General features: G+C 40.6%; 1 long non-coding RNA gene across 1 annotated transcript; it reads right to left on the reverse strand.

Annotated features, from left to right (window-relative positions):
- Positions 1 to 1440: 1440 nt before the first annotated feature.
- LOC118356789 lies at positions 1441 to 16602 on the reverse strand. The gene is made up of 3 exons (XR_004819934.1): positions 16284 to 16602; positions 2349 to 2369; positions 1441 to 1553 (listed from the first exon to the last, which is right to left on the reverse strand). It is a non-coding gene; the product is annotated as an uncharacterized LOC118356789 (long non-coding RNA).
- Between the last annotated feature and the right edge of the window lie 773 nt (positions 16603 to 17375).

The raw sequence follows: 17375 nt of genomic DNA on the forward strand, positions 1-17375 counted from the left end.
TCCCTTGGCTCTGGCCCCTTTCTCCATCCCCCAAATCAGTAGCATCGCACCTTCCAATCTCTCTCTGTCTCTCTCTGACTGATCCTCCTGCCTCTCTCTAATAAAATCTTGGTAATTACATTGACCCACCTGGATAATCCAGGATAATCTCCCCAGCCCAGGATCCTTGACTTACTCACATCTATCTGTAACATCTCACTTATCATATAAGGTGATATTCACAGGTTTCAGGGATTAGGACAGGACCTCTTTGAGGGGCTATTTTTTTTTTCCCTGCCTACCACAAAGACTTTCAGGACAAATAGCACTGACCTGGCAGGTTTTCTCCACTCATGTCTGCTCCTAATTTCTCTTGCAATTGGAGTGAAAGCAGAACTGACGTGGCACAGTGCCGTCATGCCTTTATGCAGAAGTGTGCTCAGCACAAGCAATAGTCAGAGGAAAAATAAACAAAACACTGTGGGACCGAGATAAACCCTAAATAAAAGAGTGGACCACATTATCGAGGTCCAACCACCAAAATAAATGAAAACTTAAGCCTTTCTTTAAAAAAAAAAAAGTGGTGATGTTAACATTTTGTTTTTCTCAGCAAAAATCTCAGCTCTGACATTTTGCTGACATCTAAAGACATCAGTTTTCAGGGAAGCAGATATTAAGACAGAATTGGAGATGCAAATATTTATTGGAGGAGATGCTTGTGAAGGCTTGGGGGACAAGGGAGCAAGGGGAGCCTGGGAGATACTCCAAAAGGAGAGGAGGGAGTATTGTGTAGACAGAGCATTAGCTTCAGTACAGCTTTGGGAAAGTCTCAGCCGGGCCAGCCAACGGGGAGCTCCAGAGAAAAGACTACTCAATGACCAGATTCTAATTCCCCAACTGTGTTTAGTTATTGGCTGGGAACAACCCAGGGAGAACCTGGCCTTGGTGGGAATGCTGCAGCAGATCCCAAAGGGGTGGCAAAGCTGCAGGCTCTCCGCTAATTACTTCTTTCCTAATAGGGTCTCTCTTGAAGGTAGATTTCAGTGGCATGCCTCCACAACGGTCCTAATGCATCACAACCACACGGCTATGATAATCGTGAGAGAAATTTTCCTATTGTCAACTCTGTATAGACTCACTGTGTAGTATATAATCATAATGATATTGTAGCTTCTCTCCTTTAAATAGTTGGATTTTTAAAAATTCAATAAACTGGTTCTTTTAGAACCTTCTTTGTGAGTTTCTTTGTAAGAGAATTTATTTCCTTCTTAAATGGTTTTGTCTCAGAATATTCCTTTGACATTTGTTATGGTAATGAAGAGGGATGGGGGGTGGGAAAAGAAACTAAGAGGAAAATATGAAAAATATTGCAATAGAAGAAGGAAATTTTCACTTACTTGAGCTGGGCTGCTTACAGTGTTGCTCCCATAATGGCATCTGAACCATGAGGCCAATGTGTACCCTTACAGATCTATGAGCCTCACAAACTGTCATCCTGACTTCATTCCAGGACTCCACAAGGCAGCAGGTCCATAGGGGTTCCTGGTGAATATGTATTTATGCTCCAGTTTTTTCTAAGGAGGATTTAAGGAGAGGACAAGATTTCAGGATATGAATAACTTTTAAACTGAAATTTGTCTGCGAATGTAAGGTTTTACTGACAATTTTAGATGGTGCACTTACCTAATGACCAATTTGGAAAGGTGGTTGGACAGAAGCACAGTTTGGGGGAAGCAGGAGGAGTGGTCCCTCCCACCTCCAGCGTGTTCCCTGAAGTATGACACAGTCCTCCTTTTACAACCTCCCTTTGAACTTGGCAGACTGCCTTGTAGTGGCAGGTGCTCAATACCCATTCACCAAGTTGAGTTCTGTAGGCAAGCTCCTTTTTAAAAATGCTAAACTTAAGATTATGGAAAAACATCAGACAACAGAGTAAAGCACACAGTGAAACATCTAAAGAAAGACCGGGAAACAGAAAAGGGGTCAACGTGTGGGTCTTTTCTGGGGACGTCTCCATCTGGCCGCAGTGCAGCCCTGCCCCCTTCCCTTCCCTTCCGGGATCCGGGGGTTCCTTTGGAAAATGAGATGGACCAGAGTCAGGGGAGAGCGGCGACTGCAGTGAGAGAGGTGAATGCACAGACTGCAGTGAGAGAGGTGAATGCACAGACTGCAGTGAGAGAGGTGATGCACAGAGACAAGTCCAGGTGGTCAGAGTAATCGGGAGAGAGGATAATGAGGAAAGATGTAGAAAAAGATGGGGAAAGAAGGACAAAAGCAATTGCTGACTTGGCAGTTTTGCCTTCGTTTCTCTTTGCAACAATCTCCTCTCCCGTTTTGACATACCCCTTTAAACGTCGCTCTTGACTCACCTGGGTGGTGCCACCTGGACGCTTAATCCATATTGGTAAAACCAGAAAAGAGAGAGAGAGAAGAAGAAAACATTATGTCAGTCAGAGTCTAGCCAGGAGACAGAACTTAAAACAGAGGCACTTTAATGGATTAAATTGGTTAACAGGTGACGGAGGAGGCTGGGAATTCAACCAGGGAACAGTGAAGCAACCAGTGATTAGCAGCAACGGGAAGCTGCCACCACCCCTAGCCTGGAGGGACAAGAGAAGGGGACAGTGTTCCCAGAGACTGGAGCCAGTGGGAACTGCGACCACTCCAGGCCTGTCCTGTGGAAGCTAGAGAGACGCCGCCACTTGTGGAGACGCTGTCAGGATAGAGAAGGGAGAAATTTCGTGGGTTCTCCTTCCTCCTGTTCTTCTGTCTCCCACCACTGCCTCCCATTGGCCAAATCCAACCAGAACCCCGCTGACAAGAAAGCCTGGGAGATGCAGCCTTCAGGGGCAGCCTCTATGATACAGAGCAGGACAGAGAAAGAGAAGGGCCAGCCTGTCTAGGACACACTCAAACCACGTGTCCTGGTCAGCTCCTATGAGCCACCCAAATAGCTTGTAAGGGAAGGGATTGTCCTGAAGACAGACAAGGACACCCAGATTGGAAGTTTCTCATGTGATATAGCATCATTTTTCAATAAACTGGCCTCAGATGGAATTGCAAGCCTATGAGAGGACTTTTATAAACAATTTGTCTTCTCTAAATGTACAGATTGCATTTATCATGCTTCTTTGAAAGTCTGGTTGTTGATGATTTCATTTTATATAATGGTTCATGTGCCAAATAAATATACAAGAGCCCTTTGAAACTATAAATTACAATAACCATATTTTCCAAAGCATAGGGTCTTTCTTTCTTTTTTTTTTTAAGATTTTAGCTATTTATTTGAGAGAGAGAGATTGAGATAACGAGTGGGAGGAGGGACAGAAGGAGAAACAGACTCCCTGCAGAGCAGGGACCCCAACACAGGACTCGATTCCAGGGTCCTGGGATCATGACCTGAGCCAAAGGCAGATGCTTAACCAACTGGGTCACCCAGGTACCCTGCATGGGGTCTTTCAAAGGAATTTTGTGCCTCTTCAGGATTTGAAATAATCTAGAATAGTCAAAGTATTAGAATTCTCAAGGACAATGAGACAAAATATTTGAAATCATACAGTTCTTGAAAATTTTTAAGTTCCTTGCTCCAATATTACATTTGCTCCCAGCTTCTAAACAGAACACATGATTATAGGAAAATGCATTGCAATCCAGCTCAAACACCAAAACACATCTCTATCCCCTACAAAACTTGCAGTGGGATTGCTCCATCAGGTTACAGATTACTTTTGGAACTGAAGATCCAGGTAGATAAGGAAATATTTACCTTAAACAAACACTATCTTCATCAATGTATGAGGAAGTGGGTTAAAAATAGTACAATCATGTGAGTAGCCTTGTCTTACTGTATTGAGTAACACATGGTCCTTAAAAGGATACTAAAAAACCAGGTCAAAGGACTAACCCTGGTCAAGTCAAGTCATAACTTGGAGTACTGTTAGAAGGATTCACTCTTGTGTCAACAGCCACAGATTCTTGGACTTCTGTCTGAATGGGCATTTCCCTCCTTTCCCCCTGGACCTGGATCCAACTCTGAACATTCAGGATCCCCTTAGCCATTGGAAGTTTTAAACTTCTCAGATTCCTGCTTTATTTGTTTCCTCTGGTTTGGCCCCAATCATGGCTTCATACTCTTGATTCATTGTACCAATTTCATCTCCCCCCTCTCATTCCAGCAAACGTCTTTGTCCCTGAGTGAGCTTCCAGCCCCCACCCATCCTGGCTTGGCCCACCCTAGCCCACTGTCCCCACAATCAGATGTCTTATATTTGCACAAGTTCAGATAACTTTCCAAGCAAGGGTTGACAATGGGGGCACTGTCATGTGACAAAGCCAACCACTTAGTAGTGACTGCTCAAAATCCACTTTTGGAAAGTATTCTGAGGCTAAACTGCAATGCTATAAATTGAGTTTTTGGACCCATTTCCCCTTAATTGGTGGGGAAGGGGGTCCCCACACTTCCAACAAGCAATGCTCCAGATACCTACAATTCAACTAAATTCTGACGCCATCTCCCCAGGAATGGCATTAGATCCCACAGATTAAAGGCTTGGTCCTCCAATACAGCCCTGCCCCTATGCACTTCAGATGACAGTTGTAAGCCCAGATTGTTACCAGTGCTTCTGACCAACCAACTACAGATTGGAGGTTCCCAAGACCCCCTCCTCAGGTTCCATTAATTTACCAGAGCAGCTCATAGTACTCAGAGAAACATTTTACTTACTAGATTACTGGTTTATTATAAAAGGATACAACTCAGGAACAGCCTGAAGGAACAGATGCACACGGAAGGCCTGGAGAAAGAGGAAGGAGCTTCCACACTCTGGATGCATCCTCTCCCAGCAGCACCTCCACTTACATGTTCACCAACCTGGCAGCTCTTCAAACCCTATCGTTTTGGGGGTTTATGGAAACTTCACTGCATAGACTTGGTTGATACAATCATTGGCCATTAGTGGTTGAACTCAATCTCCAGCCCCTTTCCCCTCCCAGGAGGTTGGAGGTCAGAGAGTGGGACTAAAAGTTCCAACCCTCTAATCACATGGTTGCTTCTCCTGGGGATCAGCCCGCATCCTTAGATCACCTCATTAACATAACAAATGACATTTTTGTTGCTCTTATCACTTAGGAAATTCCAAGGATTTTAGGAGCTCCTGTGCCAAAAATGGGGAGGAAGACCAAATACATATTTCTCATTATAAATCACAACATCATGGCATACCAAGATTGGCAAGATCTGCCATGCAAAGGGTAGTTTTAGGAATAATGATGATGCCAGCCAGAGCTTCTAAGGTTTGAAGGCTTGCTGTGCATAGGCCCTGGGCGCAAGCCCTTTGCATGCATTCTTACTTAATCCTCATGATGAAGAAAGTGAGGCTCTAGTTGCCTAAGCAACTGCCCATGGTCAAACAGTTAGTAAGGGGCAAACCTGAGACTTGAATTCAAGTCCAGAACCCTGGCTCTTAGGTCAAATACACCTTAATATTCTAAATAAGACACTGGAGGGCACCTGTTCCTATGGATGAGGTTGGGAGGAGACTGAGTGATAAGTCACTCATCCAGGGTTCAGTCATCAGTAAACCATGTGTTTGTCAATTGAAATCTACTCATTCAGAGCTATAATGACACTGAAGGGAAAAAAAATCACAGGTTATAATATTTAACCAATGTGGTGGGGCACTGAATGAAGGAGTTTAAAGGAAAGATATGGTAAGGGGGCACCTGGGTGGCTCAGTCGGTTAAGTGTCTGACTCTTGATTTAGGCTCAGGTCATGATCTCAGGGTTGTGAGATTGAGCTCCGCATGTGGATCCATACTCAGTGCAGAGCCTGCTTCAGATTCTCTCTCTCCTTCTCTCCCTGCACCCCCACTCCACTCATGCTCATTCTCTCTCTCTCTAAAAAAAAAAAAAGAAGAAGAAGAAAGAAAGAAAAGAGAGATGTCGTAAGAAAGATTAAGAGGAGAGAATAGCTGACATCCTTATTTAAATAGAAAAGGGGGAAAAATGGAGAGGGAGAAAAACCATGAGAGAGTTAACTATGGGAAAGAAATTGAGGATTGCTGGAGGGGAGGTGAGTGGAGGGATGGGGTAACTGGGTGATGGGCATTAAGGAGGGCACATGATGTGATGAGCACTGGGTGTTACATGCAACTGATGATTTAACTGAACTCTATATCTGAAACTAATGATGTACTATATATCGGCTTGTTGACTTTAAATTGAAAAAAGTTTAATGCAAGTGTTGAGAACAAAGCACTCATTTTACTCCCTCAATCACTGTACCATGTATTGGACACAGTGAGGCCCTAAAACTTGTGAAGTTTCCCCACTTCAGGTACAGCCTTCTCTAAGAGAGAAGTATGGCAAAGGAGCTTCAAGTTGCAACTTACTATCTGCTTACCATCCAGAAATTTCTTTAGCGCTACTCAAACTTTCCAGCACTACATACAGTGCTCAGCCACGGGCATCTCAACAGAGCCCAGAAAGGGTATAAAAGGGTACAAAATCCAGGTCTGGTTCTACACACTAAGCTGTGTGCTCTAGTGAGGGCTCTGTCAGTCTTGGAGGAAGGGTATTTTTCTCTAATTGGCTCACCCAGGGGGCATATGTTTTTTTGAATTCAGGTGATAGCTAGCTACTGCCCTGCTTCAAGACTCATTTTTTTTTTCTTTGCCTCACCAGATGAGATTTTTGTCTATCCTGTAGTTCCTTAAGGATTTCTCTGGGAATGGAATGAGCTAGAGAAGTGGTTTGTTTATGTTGTTACTTTGATTATTTATTAACAGCCTCGGTAAAGAAAAGACCTTGGTAGAATCTCTAGAAATCCTATTGATGTCTCTGAAAAATACATTAAATGGTTACCGATAAGTCAAAAAGATAAGTTGATAGATTCCTAACAGAATTAGGAAGAAACAAGAAAATTTTTGAGTAACGATCGATCTACTCAAGATTACAAAATCCCAGAGAGAGAACCACTCTCCGTTGCAGAGATGCACTTCAATGTCTAACAGCCTTCTTAACAGCAGGGGGTACTAAAAAAATTTCACTAATAATTATGGAGTTTCTACCATATTCAAGGCTCTATGTACCAGGAACACAAAGTCAACAGTTAGCCTTACAGAGATGTGGCCTCACAGAGGACACCCAGTCAATGACCCAGGTCCTGTTTCAGTCTTTTCAAACACTTACCATATTGCTTTGTTCAAGATAACATTTATTGATTTTGATTGATTGGATCCCTCCTCTCATAATATCCAGTTGAGGTCCAATTACCCTACTCAATAAGTATTAATTGCCCTAAACTATCAAATAACAACATTCCATCATCCTAAAAGGCACCCAGATATGGTACTGAAATGTTTAAAAACAGAGACAGATGGGGCACCTGGGTGGCTTAGTTGGTTAAGCATCGTCTGCCTTCAGTCCAGGTCATGACCCCGGAATCCCTGGGATCGAGTCAGACCCACATCTGGCTCCTTGATCAGCAGGAAGTCTGCTTCTCCCTCTGCCCTTCACCCCGCTCCTGCTCTCTCTTTTGCTCTCTCTCACATAAATAAAATCTTAAAAAAAAAAAAACAAAAACAGAGACAGATGGCTCAACACATTTATTTGATAAGAAGGGACGATCCTTTTCTCTCTCCTTGCTCGTCCTTTATCCCATCACGAGAGGAATATGGAAGTCTATGTATGCTTGGGACCAGCTCAACTCCATTTCACGTGCACTGTACTGCCAAGTCCACAAAAATGCTACTAGCAAGTGAAGACCCTCAGTCACAGAAAGAGCAACACTGCTTCTGCAAGAAGGAATCTCAGAAGCCACAACCAAACACGCACAGGACAGACAGGCTGGAGTGAGGTTCATCAGATTTTCACTGGGCTAGTTTAGTTTTAACCGATTTTACTAACACTTGGTCAGCCCACTAATTTTTGGCCTGATGCTCTTAGTTCTTTTTGCTGGATTCCAAATCCATGGTCATGGCTAGAAAAGCTTGTACCAGAAAGACTGGTATTTCCCTGGATACTGCATCCAGAAGGATTTCAACAGTCTTTGCAATGTTGTTTTCCTCCCTGAAGGGAATCATTTTATTCACTCAATAAATAATTGTAAAGCATCCAATTTGTACCTTGAAAACCAAAGTCACAGTAGAAGGGAGGGACATATAATACATAAATATAATGTGTAGGAACGCTACAAACATATGAAGCAATGTATGAAAGTCAAGGGAGGACGTCTATTTTAGAAGAGTTTAAGAAGGAAGATCTCTTTGACAATGTGACATTTGAGCATACAGCTGAAAGAGTGAGAGAGTAAGCCATAAGGCTGTTGGAGGGAAAAAAACATTCCAGGCAAAGAATAGCAGATGCAAAGGCCCTGAGGCAAAAGGGGGCTGGTTATGGTCAGGGAACCATAACATAGGAGACCAGTAGGAACTAGAGGGGAGTCATGTAGTGAAAGAGCTGTGGGAGGTAATGTCAAAGAGGTAATGGAGGGACAGTGGCTTTTACTTTGAAGAAGATGGGAAGCAACTGTAGGATTTTGAGAAGAGAAAAGATATAACCTGACTTAGATTTTAAAAGAATCTTTAGGTTTTAAAAGGTTACAGTGCTGAGAACAGACTGGAACGAGGGTCTGTGGGGAGGTGGCAAGAGTAATAGTAGGAAGACCAGTTAGGGGACAATTGCAATAACCCAGGAAAGGGGTCATGGGGGCTTAGACCAGAGTGACAACAGTTGAGGTAATGAAGTGGTCAAATTCTGAATTTGTCTGGAAGAGGGCACCAGTTGGCTTTGCTGATGGATTCGATCTGAGGTATGAGACGAAGAAAGACTTAAAGATGACTTCATGTTTGGAGCTTGAGCAACTGGAAGGATGGAGAAAGACCGAGTCTGAGGACTGAAATAAGAAGTTAAGTATTGTACACATTAAGTGTGAAATGCCCATTAGTCATTTCAGGGGAGGTGTTGAATAGAGGAACCAAGAAAGTGGTCTGCTGGAAGCCACTAAAAACCGTTTCAAGGAGAAGGGAGTATTGTTTCCAAATGTTGCTGGAAAGGTAAGTAAAATAAGGACAGAGAATTACTTGGTCTTCAGGTTTCATAATTTATGGGTGATGAATGGCTTTACAAGAACTGTTCCAATAAAGCTGGGGGACAAAAGCCTGAGATGGATTCGAAAAAGAATGGAAGAGAGGGATGTAGAGACAGTGAGTGGAGACAACTCTGCCAAATAATTGCTGAAAATGGGAGCAGAGAAATGCAGTGATAGTTGGAGGGGGTGTGAAGGTTGCAGGAAGACTATTTCGATGGAGGATACTGACTACTTCACATGCTAATGAGAATGATCTAGTGGAAAGGGGAAAATTGATGATGCATGAGGGAAGGGGAAGATTTCTGGAGCAATATCTTGGAATAGGAGTGAAAGGATGAGGGCTTTGGGCAGCTGATAGGTCGGTCTCGATAGGAGTCCAGGCTGGGCTCTTATCTTCCCACTCTAAGAATAGATAGGAATCTCTTACTGATAGACTTTGACCCTCTTCCTTTAGCCACCCAAGGCCAACTGGTTTCTTCCTATCTGTCCACAGGAACTCAGACATGTAACCTCCTTTCCCTGCATTTTCCGGCTACTGACCTTGTTGATTTTCCTAGATTTCAACCAGTTTTCTCCATCATGATTCCCTTGCTTCACTAGTTCATTCACTCAACGAGTATTTCATGTGCCAAGCATTGAGCTGGTTGCTAAAAATACAAGGGTAAGACTCAGTTACCACCTTCAAAATTCTCACCACCTGGTTAGGGAAGAAAAACAGTAAAACAATAATGATGATAGAGTGTGATGTGTATTAAAATAGAGCCTGAAGCACAGTATAATGAGAGGAACATGGAATAGACCAGAGAAAGCAGCTATTAATTCTATCTTCATGGAGGAGTCAGGCAAGATCTGACAGACGAGGTGATATTTGGTCATTTGAGGGGCACAGAGGTGAATGCTGGACCTCAGGGATGAAGAGATGAATTGATTGTTCCTTTCAGACTATGACTCCTTTCTTGTTTTGCTTTCTCCCCTTTATTTCCATTAATTACTCCCATATTCTTCTCCCTCATGAGTATTCACTTTGAGGTATTTGATACTTGTCCTTGAATACATATGCATCCTTGTAAAATTGGGAGTATAATTTTATGTGTGTACATGTTTATAATTTACTTAAATAGCATTATGCCATTGATCTATCCTGTTTTGTACTTCTTGCACTCAACTATGTCTTTTTAGGACCTATCAGTAATGCTATATAGTACATCTAGGTCATTGCTTCTAATTGTTGCATGATATTCAGCCACTTATCTTTCATTTCCCTATAGGACAACGTTTGCTTCCAACTCTTCACTACCTCAAACAGTAGTGCCATAAAAAGTCCCATACCTGTCCCTCACAGACTTCTACACAGATCTCTCTGGACTATGCACCAAGAAGTGAACTGCAGTGTCAAAAGATCTATGCGTCCTTAATTTCACTAAAAACTATCAAGTTTCTCTCCAGAACAGCTGTCACAGTTCAACCCACCAAGAGCACTTAATGGTTCCCATTTCTCCACATCTTTGTCAACACTTGCTATTACCCATGCTTTTAATTTTCGCTAAAACATTAAAAGAAAAGTGGTATTTCACTGTTGTTTCAATTCATATTTTTGGGATTATTAATGAGATTGAGCCCCTCTTCGTATACTTGTCACCCAGTTGCCTTTCTACTTCTGTTCATATTCCTTGTCCATTTTTCAATTGTCTCTCTTATTGATTAGCAAATAATAACTCATTGATGGTTTTTGACATTGCAATTGCCTTCTCTTGGTTTGGCATCAGTCTATTAAATCTATCAAAGTGGTCCTATGTTAAATAGATAGTTTTTACATAGTCAAATCTGTCAGATTTTTGCCTCATGGTTTAGGTGTGTTTGTATCACAAAGATATTCTCTTACATGTTTTTTTATTAAGTTAGTAGATTTATCTCTTACACCTTTAATCTACCTGGAGGGCACCTTGTCTGTTGAGTAAACTCAGGGTCCAAGAAGGTGACAGCTGAGCTTGAAGAATATCTACCACGTGCATTTGTAGCTCTCCAATTCCCACTATCCTTAAGTCATTGAAAATGACTACCATCCTGGAATCGAAGACCCAGTGAAATTATCTATCAAGAAGGAAGTCAAAGTGAAGACATCTTCATATGAACAGAAACAGAGAGAATTTGCCATCAGTCAGCCCTCATGGAAAGAATCCTAAAGGATATACTTCAGACCAAAAGAAAGTGATTGCAAATGGAAAAAATGAAGAGCACTGAAAATGGTATATGGTATATATGTGGGTAAATATACATGAGAATCATATAAAACAATAATATTATCATATAATGTTTAAAACAAAGCAAGAATTAAAATATTTAACAACTATATCACACGCCATCCCACGGAGAAGTTGGATTTTAATCTGAAAGCAATGGGAAGACATTGAGTAATATTTCTTTGAAAAAGAGCATTTATTCAAGATATTGGAGCAGCTACTATATACCAGGCCCACTCTGTGGTTACCTTAGAACAAGACAGACACAAACCTCACCTTCCTATTATGAATAATATTGCTATGAACATTGATGTACAAGTTTTCATGTGGAAGTCTGTTTCCAGTTCCCTTGGGTATACACCTAGGGTCGGGTGGTAACTATGTTTATCTTTTTTGAAGAACTGCTAAAGTGTTCTCCAAAGCATCTGTACCACTTTGCATTCCTACCAGCAGTATATGATGGTCCAAATTTCTCTACACTTTTACCAACACTTGTTATTTTCCTTCCTTTTCATGACTTGGTATGAAGTATTATATTGTTATGGTTTGGGGTTTACATTTCCCCAGTGACCGAGGACATTGGGAACCATTTCATGTGCATCTTTTCAACCCACTTATCACCTCAACCATCACCTTGGAATCGAAAGAAATGAGGGAATTAGAGCATCTCCTCTTCAATAATGTAGGAGACTCTGGACATACCTGTCCCATGTCTCTCCTACACCCAGGAGGAACTTACCTTCTCTTAACAGAAGGAGCTCAGAATTTATACATTTTGCCAATATGAAACGAAGCATTTTCAGGTTTGGGTCATAGGCTCTGGCTTACATTAAAATCAACCAGTAATATCATTTACTTTATCAGGATTTCTTTGAAAACAGCTTGTCCAGAAAGACCCTTAGAAAGGATGCCTCTTTTAACCTCCTTATTTGGCATAGTGAAACCACCTTGTGTTCACGAGAAGGCTTCAGACACAGGAAAATAAACTCAGGCTTTTGTTTTTGTTTTCCTGGGTTGAGCTTAAATGTCAAATATTCTCCATGCAGCAAAAACACTTGCCAGACTATCAGGCTAGCACAGCTAAACTTAAATGTTCACATGTGATTTATTTGGTAGTAGAGTAAATTACACAACTTGTTTATATCAGTCTTGTCAACAGCAAAATGAAACCATTTACCCAAAAGCCATATTGATAAAGGATGCTTCTGTGGCATAGGACTGAATTCTGACTCAAAGATATCAAGAAACACCATCTGTGTTATGGTTTATGACAATGCTAAAGAAAAAGGCTGTTAGTCTACTTTGGAAATACTAAGCACATTAAGGCCTAAATTTGCTACTGCATTTGATTATTTGAATGCATTTTAAGCATGTCTGCCTTCAAAATGCATTGCAGTTTCAGGGAAAAAAAATATTTTTCTTAGGTCTGATTTGTTTTGAATGAGGACAATCATGGGAAAGTTAGACATCAGCCTATTAAAACTTAAGCCAACATTTAGAACAATTTAATTACAGAGAATCCTTGCAATTAGACCCTGTAGGAAAACTTATCCCAACTAAAATGTTTCCATATTTTGTTCCTTATTTTTAAGGCCAACTTCATCAGCCATGAATCTATTATGAATCACTGAATTGAAACAAATGTATGTTAAGTTAAAATGAGAAAGAGCTTCTTTTAACCAGTGAAATATCAATTAGATTTGAATTTTGCCTTTTAAAAGAGTGTTCTCACAAGAAGAGTCAAGATTTTATAAGGAATCAATACAACGCCAAATGCCTACAAAGCATAGAATAAGGACACAAGTAAATTTTCTGTTTAAACTAAATTCCAAATTGCATTTTTCTTTATTATTTTCCCTTCTAGTCAAGCCATTCAATCTTACCTTTTTCTGGCTTTCAGTGTTTCCATCACTGGAATATGAATTCCAATTCTTTTTTTAATTATTATTACGTTATGTTAATCAGCATACATTACATCATTAGTTTTGCATGTAGTGTTCCATGATTCATTGTTTGCCTATAACACCCAGTGCTCCATGCAGAGCATGCCCTCTTTAATACCCATCACCAGGCTAACCCATCCCCCCACTCCCCGCCCCTCTAGAACCCTCAGTTTGTTTATCAGAGTCCATAGTCTCTCATGGTTCGTCTCCCCCTCTGACTTCCCCCGCTTCATTTCTCCCTTCCTACTACCTTTTTTTTTTTAACATATAATGTATTATTTGTTTCAGAGGTACAGGTCTGTGATTCAACAGTCTTACACAATTCACAGTGTGAATTCCAATTCTTAATGAACAATAGACACAACCTCTTAAAGGCTCTTGTTTTTGTTTTTGTTTTTTTATGATAGATTTCTGAGTAAATAGCTACCCTTACCAAAGTAATAATTGTTTCTAATGGTTTGTAAATAAATGTTTCTTTAATTCTTTCATTGCTTTGTTTTCTCATAGACTCAGAGTATTAACAAAATTGGAGGAAAGAGAGTCAATCATGGGTCAAGTTATGGGACTGTCCCATAACTCCATACCCACCCTTCCATTTTCTGCTTTGCCGGTGCCGATGCCAGGACCCTGCAAACCACATTTCTGCTTTGTTAGCTACCTCCATGTCAGACTTTGCTATGAGGCAGCACTAGAGGGAGACTACAAGGCTGGAGGTTGAAGAAGCGACTTTCACTTCTTGTTTGCTTCCTCTGCTTCTTGCCTGCTTCTGTTCCTGTATCACCCTCCACCTTGACAGCTACCGTCCCTCTTGGCAGCAGCAATGTGGAGCCAGTTTGCAATCTTTCCAACCCTTGCAGGATGAACATAATTACACTTCCTCAGACACACTAGCACCAACTGGCTATGTCCCCACCTCGGAGATCTGGATCCCAGCCCCACAGGGTTTCCCCTTCAAGTTCAGAGATGACAGAGACAGTCAAGCTGTGCCCCGTTCCCCGAGGTCTTGAGTTCCAGCTCTGGGGGTCTCTTCTCCAAACTTTTAAGTTTTGATAATTCCATCTAATTTCTTCTCTTTGATCTCCCAGCCATAGGAATGATAGCAGTTCCCACAGTTGCTATCTTCATGATATATTAGTGTTCTCTTTTTGCCTCTTCAGTTACCTAATCAGCCATTTAATACTCCATTAATAATTCTTCATGTTAAATTATCTCTGTGAAAATAACTGGTAGGATTTCTGCCTCCTGAGTGGACGACAACTACGCATGAATTAATACCAGGAATAATTCTAAGGGAGAAAATGTTTAAAAAATATAATTGGGGGACTGATTTGGTTGTGTCCTTAGGCTTGAATGCAGTGCTGAACTCCTTGACAATGGAATATGGAATACTAGTCATCCATGTATTGGCATTACAATTAATCAAATTATACCTGTGGTTGATTATGATGACGTTCTTAATGAATTAAGGACTTTGGAGAAACACATGATTGCTTCACTTTACTGCTCATGAAGTAATGATGACTACAAGGATTGTGACATTGAATGGATTCTTCTGAATGCACTGGAGCACTTACAGGAAGAAAAGTACAAGCTCAGGTCTTTACACACTCACCTTAAATTACAAATTACCAGAGAATTTCTATTACATATCTAAAATAATCTCTTTTTTCTTGTATCCAAAGGGCAAATATTATTGAAAACCAAACACAAAATTTAATGCTACAGGTTGCATAATTACAATATAAATTGTTTTCATAACCTCCCTAAGTCTCTCAGATAAAAGTTAAGGTATTGATTGGGTGAGAGTGGGACTTGATACTTGGAATAGGGACACCCACTTCGGTTCAGAGACATTAAGAATCTTAATAACCCCCACATTCAACCACCACCACCACCAAATCACTCTGAGATTCTCTTGCCAATGGAAAGAGGCTGCCCTGCATGTCTAAGGAGACTATATATTCCTTGCTTGAATACCCTATAATAACCTCTTCTGAGGCAGTTAGTTGCCTTACAAGGAGGCATTCATTCTCCTGAAGACTTAGCTTGAATGTTCCTTGCTGCCATCAGGTTCATAATGAAGATCTGTTCTCATCATGCTCAAAGAGGGCAAGTACATAATCTGATTTGGGACGAAAATGGCTTATAAACTAGAAGAAATGCAAGGGTTGCCAACTATATTGATATAGACCCAGAGAAAATGTGTGAGAATGCAAATGAGAAGGTGGGAGATAAACTCCCTGAAACTTCAGGGACCCACCATCTCAGAAAAGTTTCTGGATTCCAGTGATCTAGAATATGCCAAGATATTCTTCCTCTCTAAGAAGAAAAACATCAATTCGTTACAAAATACACAACAGACTGTCAGTTTTGAATGCAGACCCTGGCAAAAAAGCTCTAAATCCAGTCCAGGCTGACGTGCAGGCTACTCTCCCAATTGGGCTTTATAACCCAGCATATATAATAGTTTTCAACCACACAGACAAGAGAAATATAAGGAAGTGAAATTATAGGCCAATTTTATTCAAAAGCATACATGCAGAAATTATAAACAAAATTTAGCAAACTCAATCCAGCTGTGTGTAAAACACTACTAGCACATAAGCTCCATGAAGGAAATAATCTCTGATTGCTTATTTCCCCATTACTGTATCCCAACACCTTGAACATCACCTAGAACACAAATGGGCATCAATATATTTTTTAAATGAATGAATGACCAAAATAGGTGTACCCCAGGAACACAAGGTTTGTTTAACAAAGGTAAATCTGCAAATGTATTTCACCACATTAACTGATTATGGAAGAACACACATATAATCACCTTAATAGATGCAGTAACAGAATTTGATAAAGTCCATTATCCATTCATTTAAAAAAAAACCTCTTAGCAAACTAGAAAACATAATTTAAAAATAGATGCAAGCTATAATAACAAGGAATAAGAAACTTAGGAATAAATCTAATGCAAATCTACAAGAACTTTATGGAGAAATTTTAACATGTTGTTAAGATGATTAAAAAATACTTACATAAATGAAGAAGTAGTTCCCCAAGCACAATTTTGAGACTAAATATGTTGAAAGTTATTTGTCTTCTTTTTTTCTCCCGCATATCTTTGCCCTGGAGGACTGTTGGAATTCCCATAAACTTGGAGAGACATAAATGACCCAATTCGATAAAAGTGCATTAGCATCTATAAACAACATTTACAAGTTCTACTGTTTTTACCAAGTCTTCAACAGCCCCTCAAGGAACGTATACTACACTCTTGTCCTAGGGGCAGAGGTTCTGGGCTTCATATTATTTCTGCAACCACCAATATCAGGAGGGGCAATTTATCTGCATGATAGTCCTTCTCTTTCCTTCTTCTTCCCCTTTTAAAGGTAAAAAGATCTCTCAAGCAAAAAAGGCAAGGGCGGTTATTATGCAAGTAATCACAATAGGGAAAAATTAGAAACTCAACCTGAACCAGAAGTACCTTAATAATAATTGCTAACACTTACTGAGCTCTTATTGTATGCCAGATTTTGTGCTAAGCACTTTACATATATTATCTTATTGAATCTTCACAATAACTCTATGAGTAGGTAATGTTATCCTCCTCATTTTATAGAGACAGAAACTAAGATATAGAAGGTTAGTTAACCCAATGTCACACAGCTAATACATTAGTTTTCTAGGACTATCATAACAACTTATCTCAAACTTGGTGGCTTAAAACACAAATTTATTCTTCTACAATTCTGGAGGCTAGCAGTCCAAAATCAAGTTGCTGGTAGAGTTGGTTCCCTCTGGAGGCTCTGAAGGAGAATCCATTCCATGCCTCTCTTAGCTTCTTGTGGCTACCTGCAATCCTGGATGTTCTTTGGCTTGGGCTACATAACTCCAATCTCTGCCTCTACCTTCACACACCCTTCTTGTACATCTATGTCTTCTCCTCTCCTGTCTCTTGTAAGAACACTAGTAGTTAGATTTAGAGTTCACCCTAAGGCAGATAATCTCATCTCAAGAGCCTTACCTTAATTATATCTGCGAAGACTTACTCCAAATAAGGTCACATTCTGAAGTTTCCAATGGACATATCTTTTGGGGGCCACAATTCAACCCACTACAGTTAGTAA

This window comes from Zalophus californianus, chromosome 3 (genome assembly GCF_009762305.2).
Source record: "Zalophus californianus isolate mZalCal1 chromosome 3, mZalCal1.pri.v2, whole genome shotgun sequence".
Classification (NCBI taxonomy): Eukaryota; Metazoa; Chordata; class Mammalia; order Carnivora; family Otariidae; genus Zalophus; species Zalophus californianus.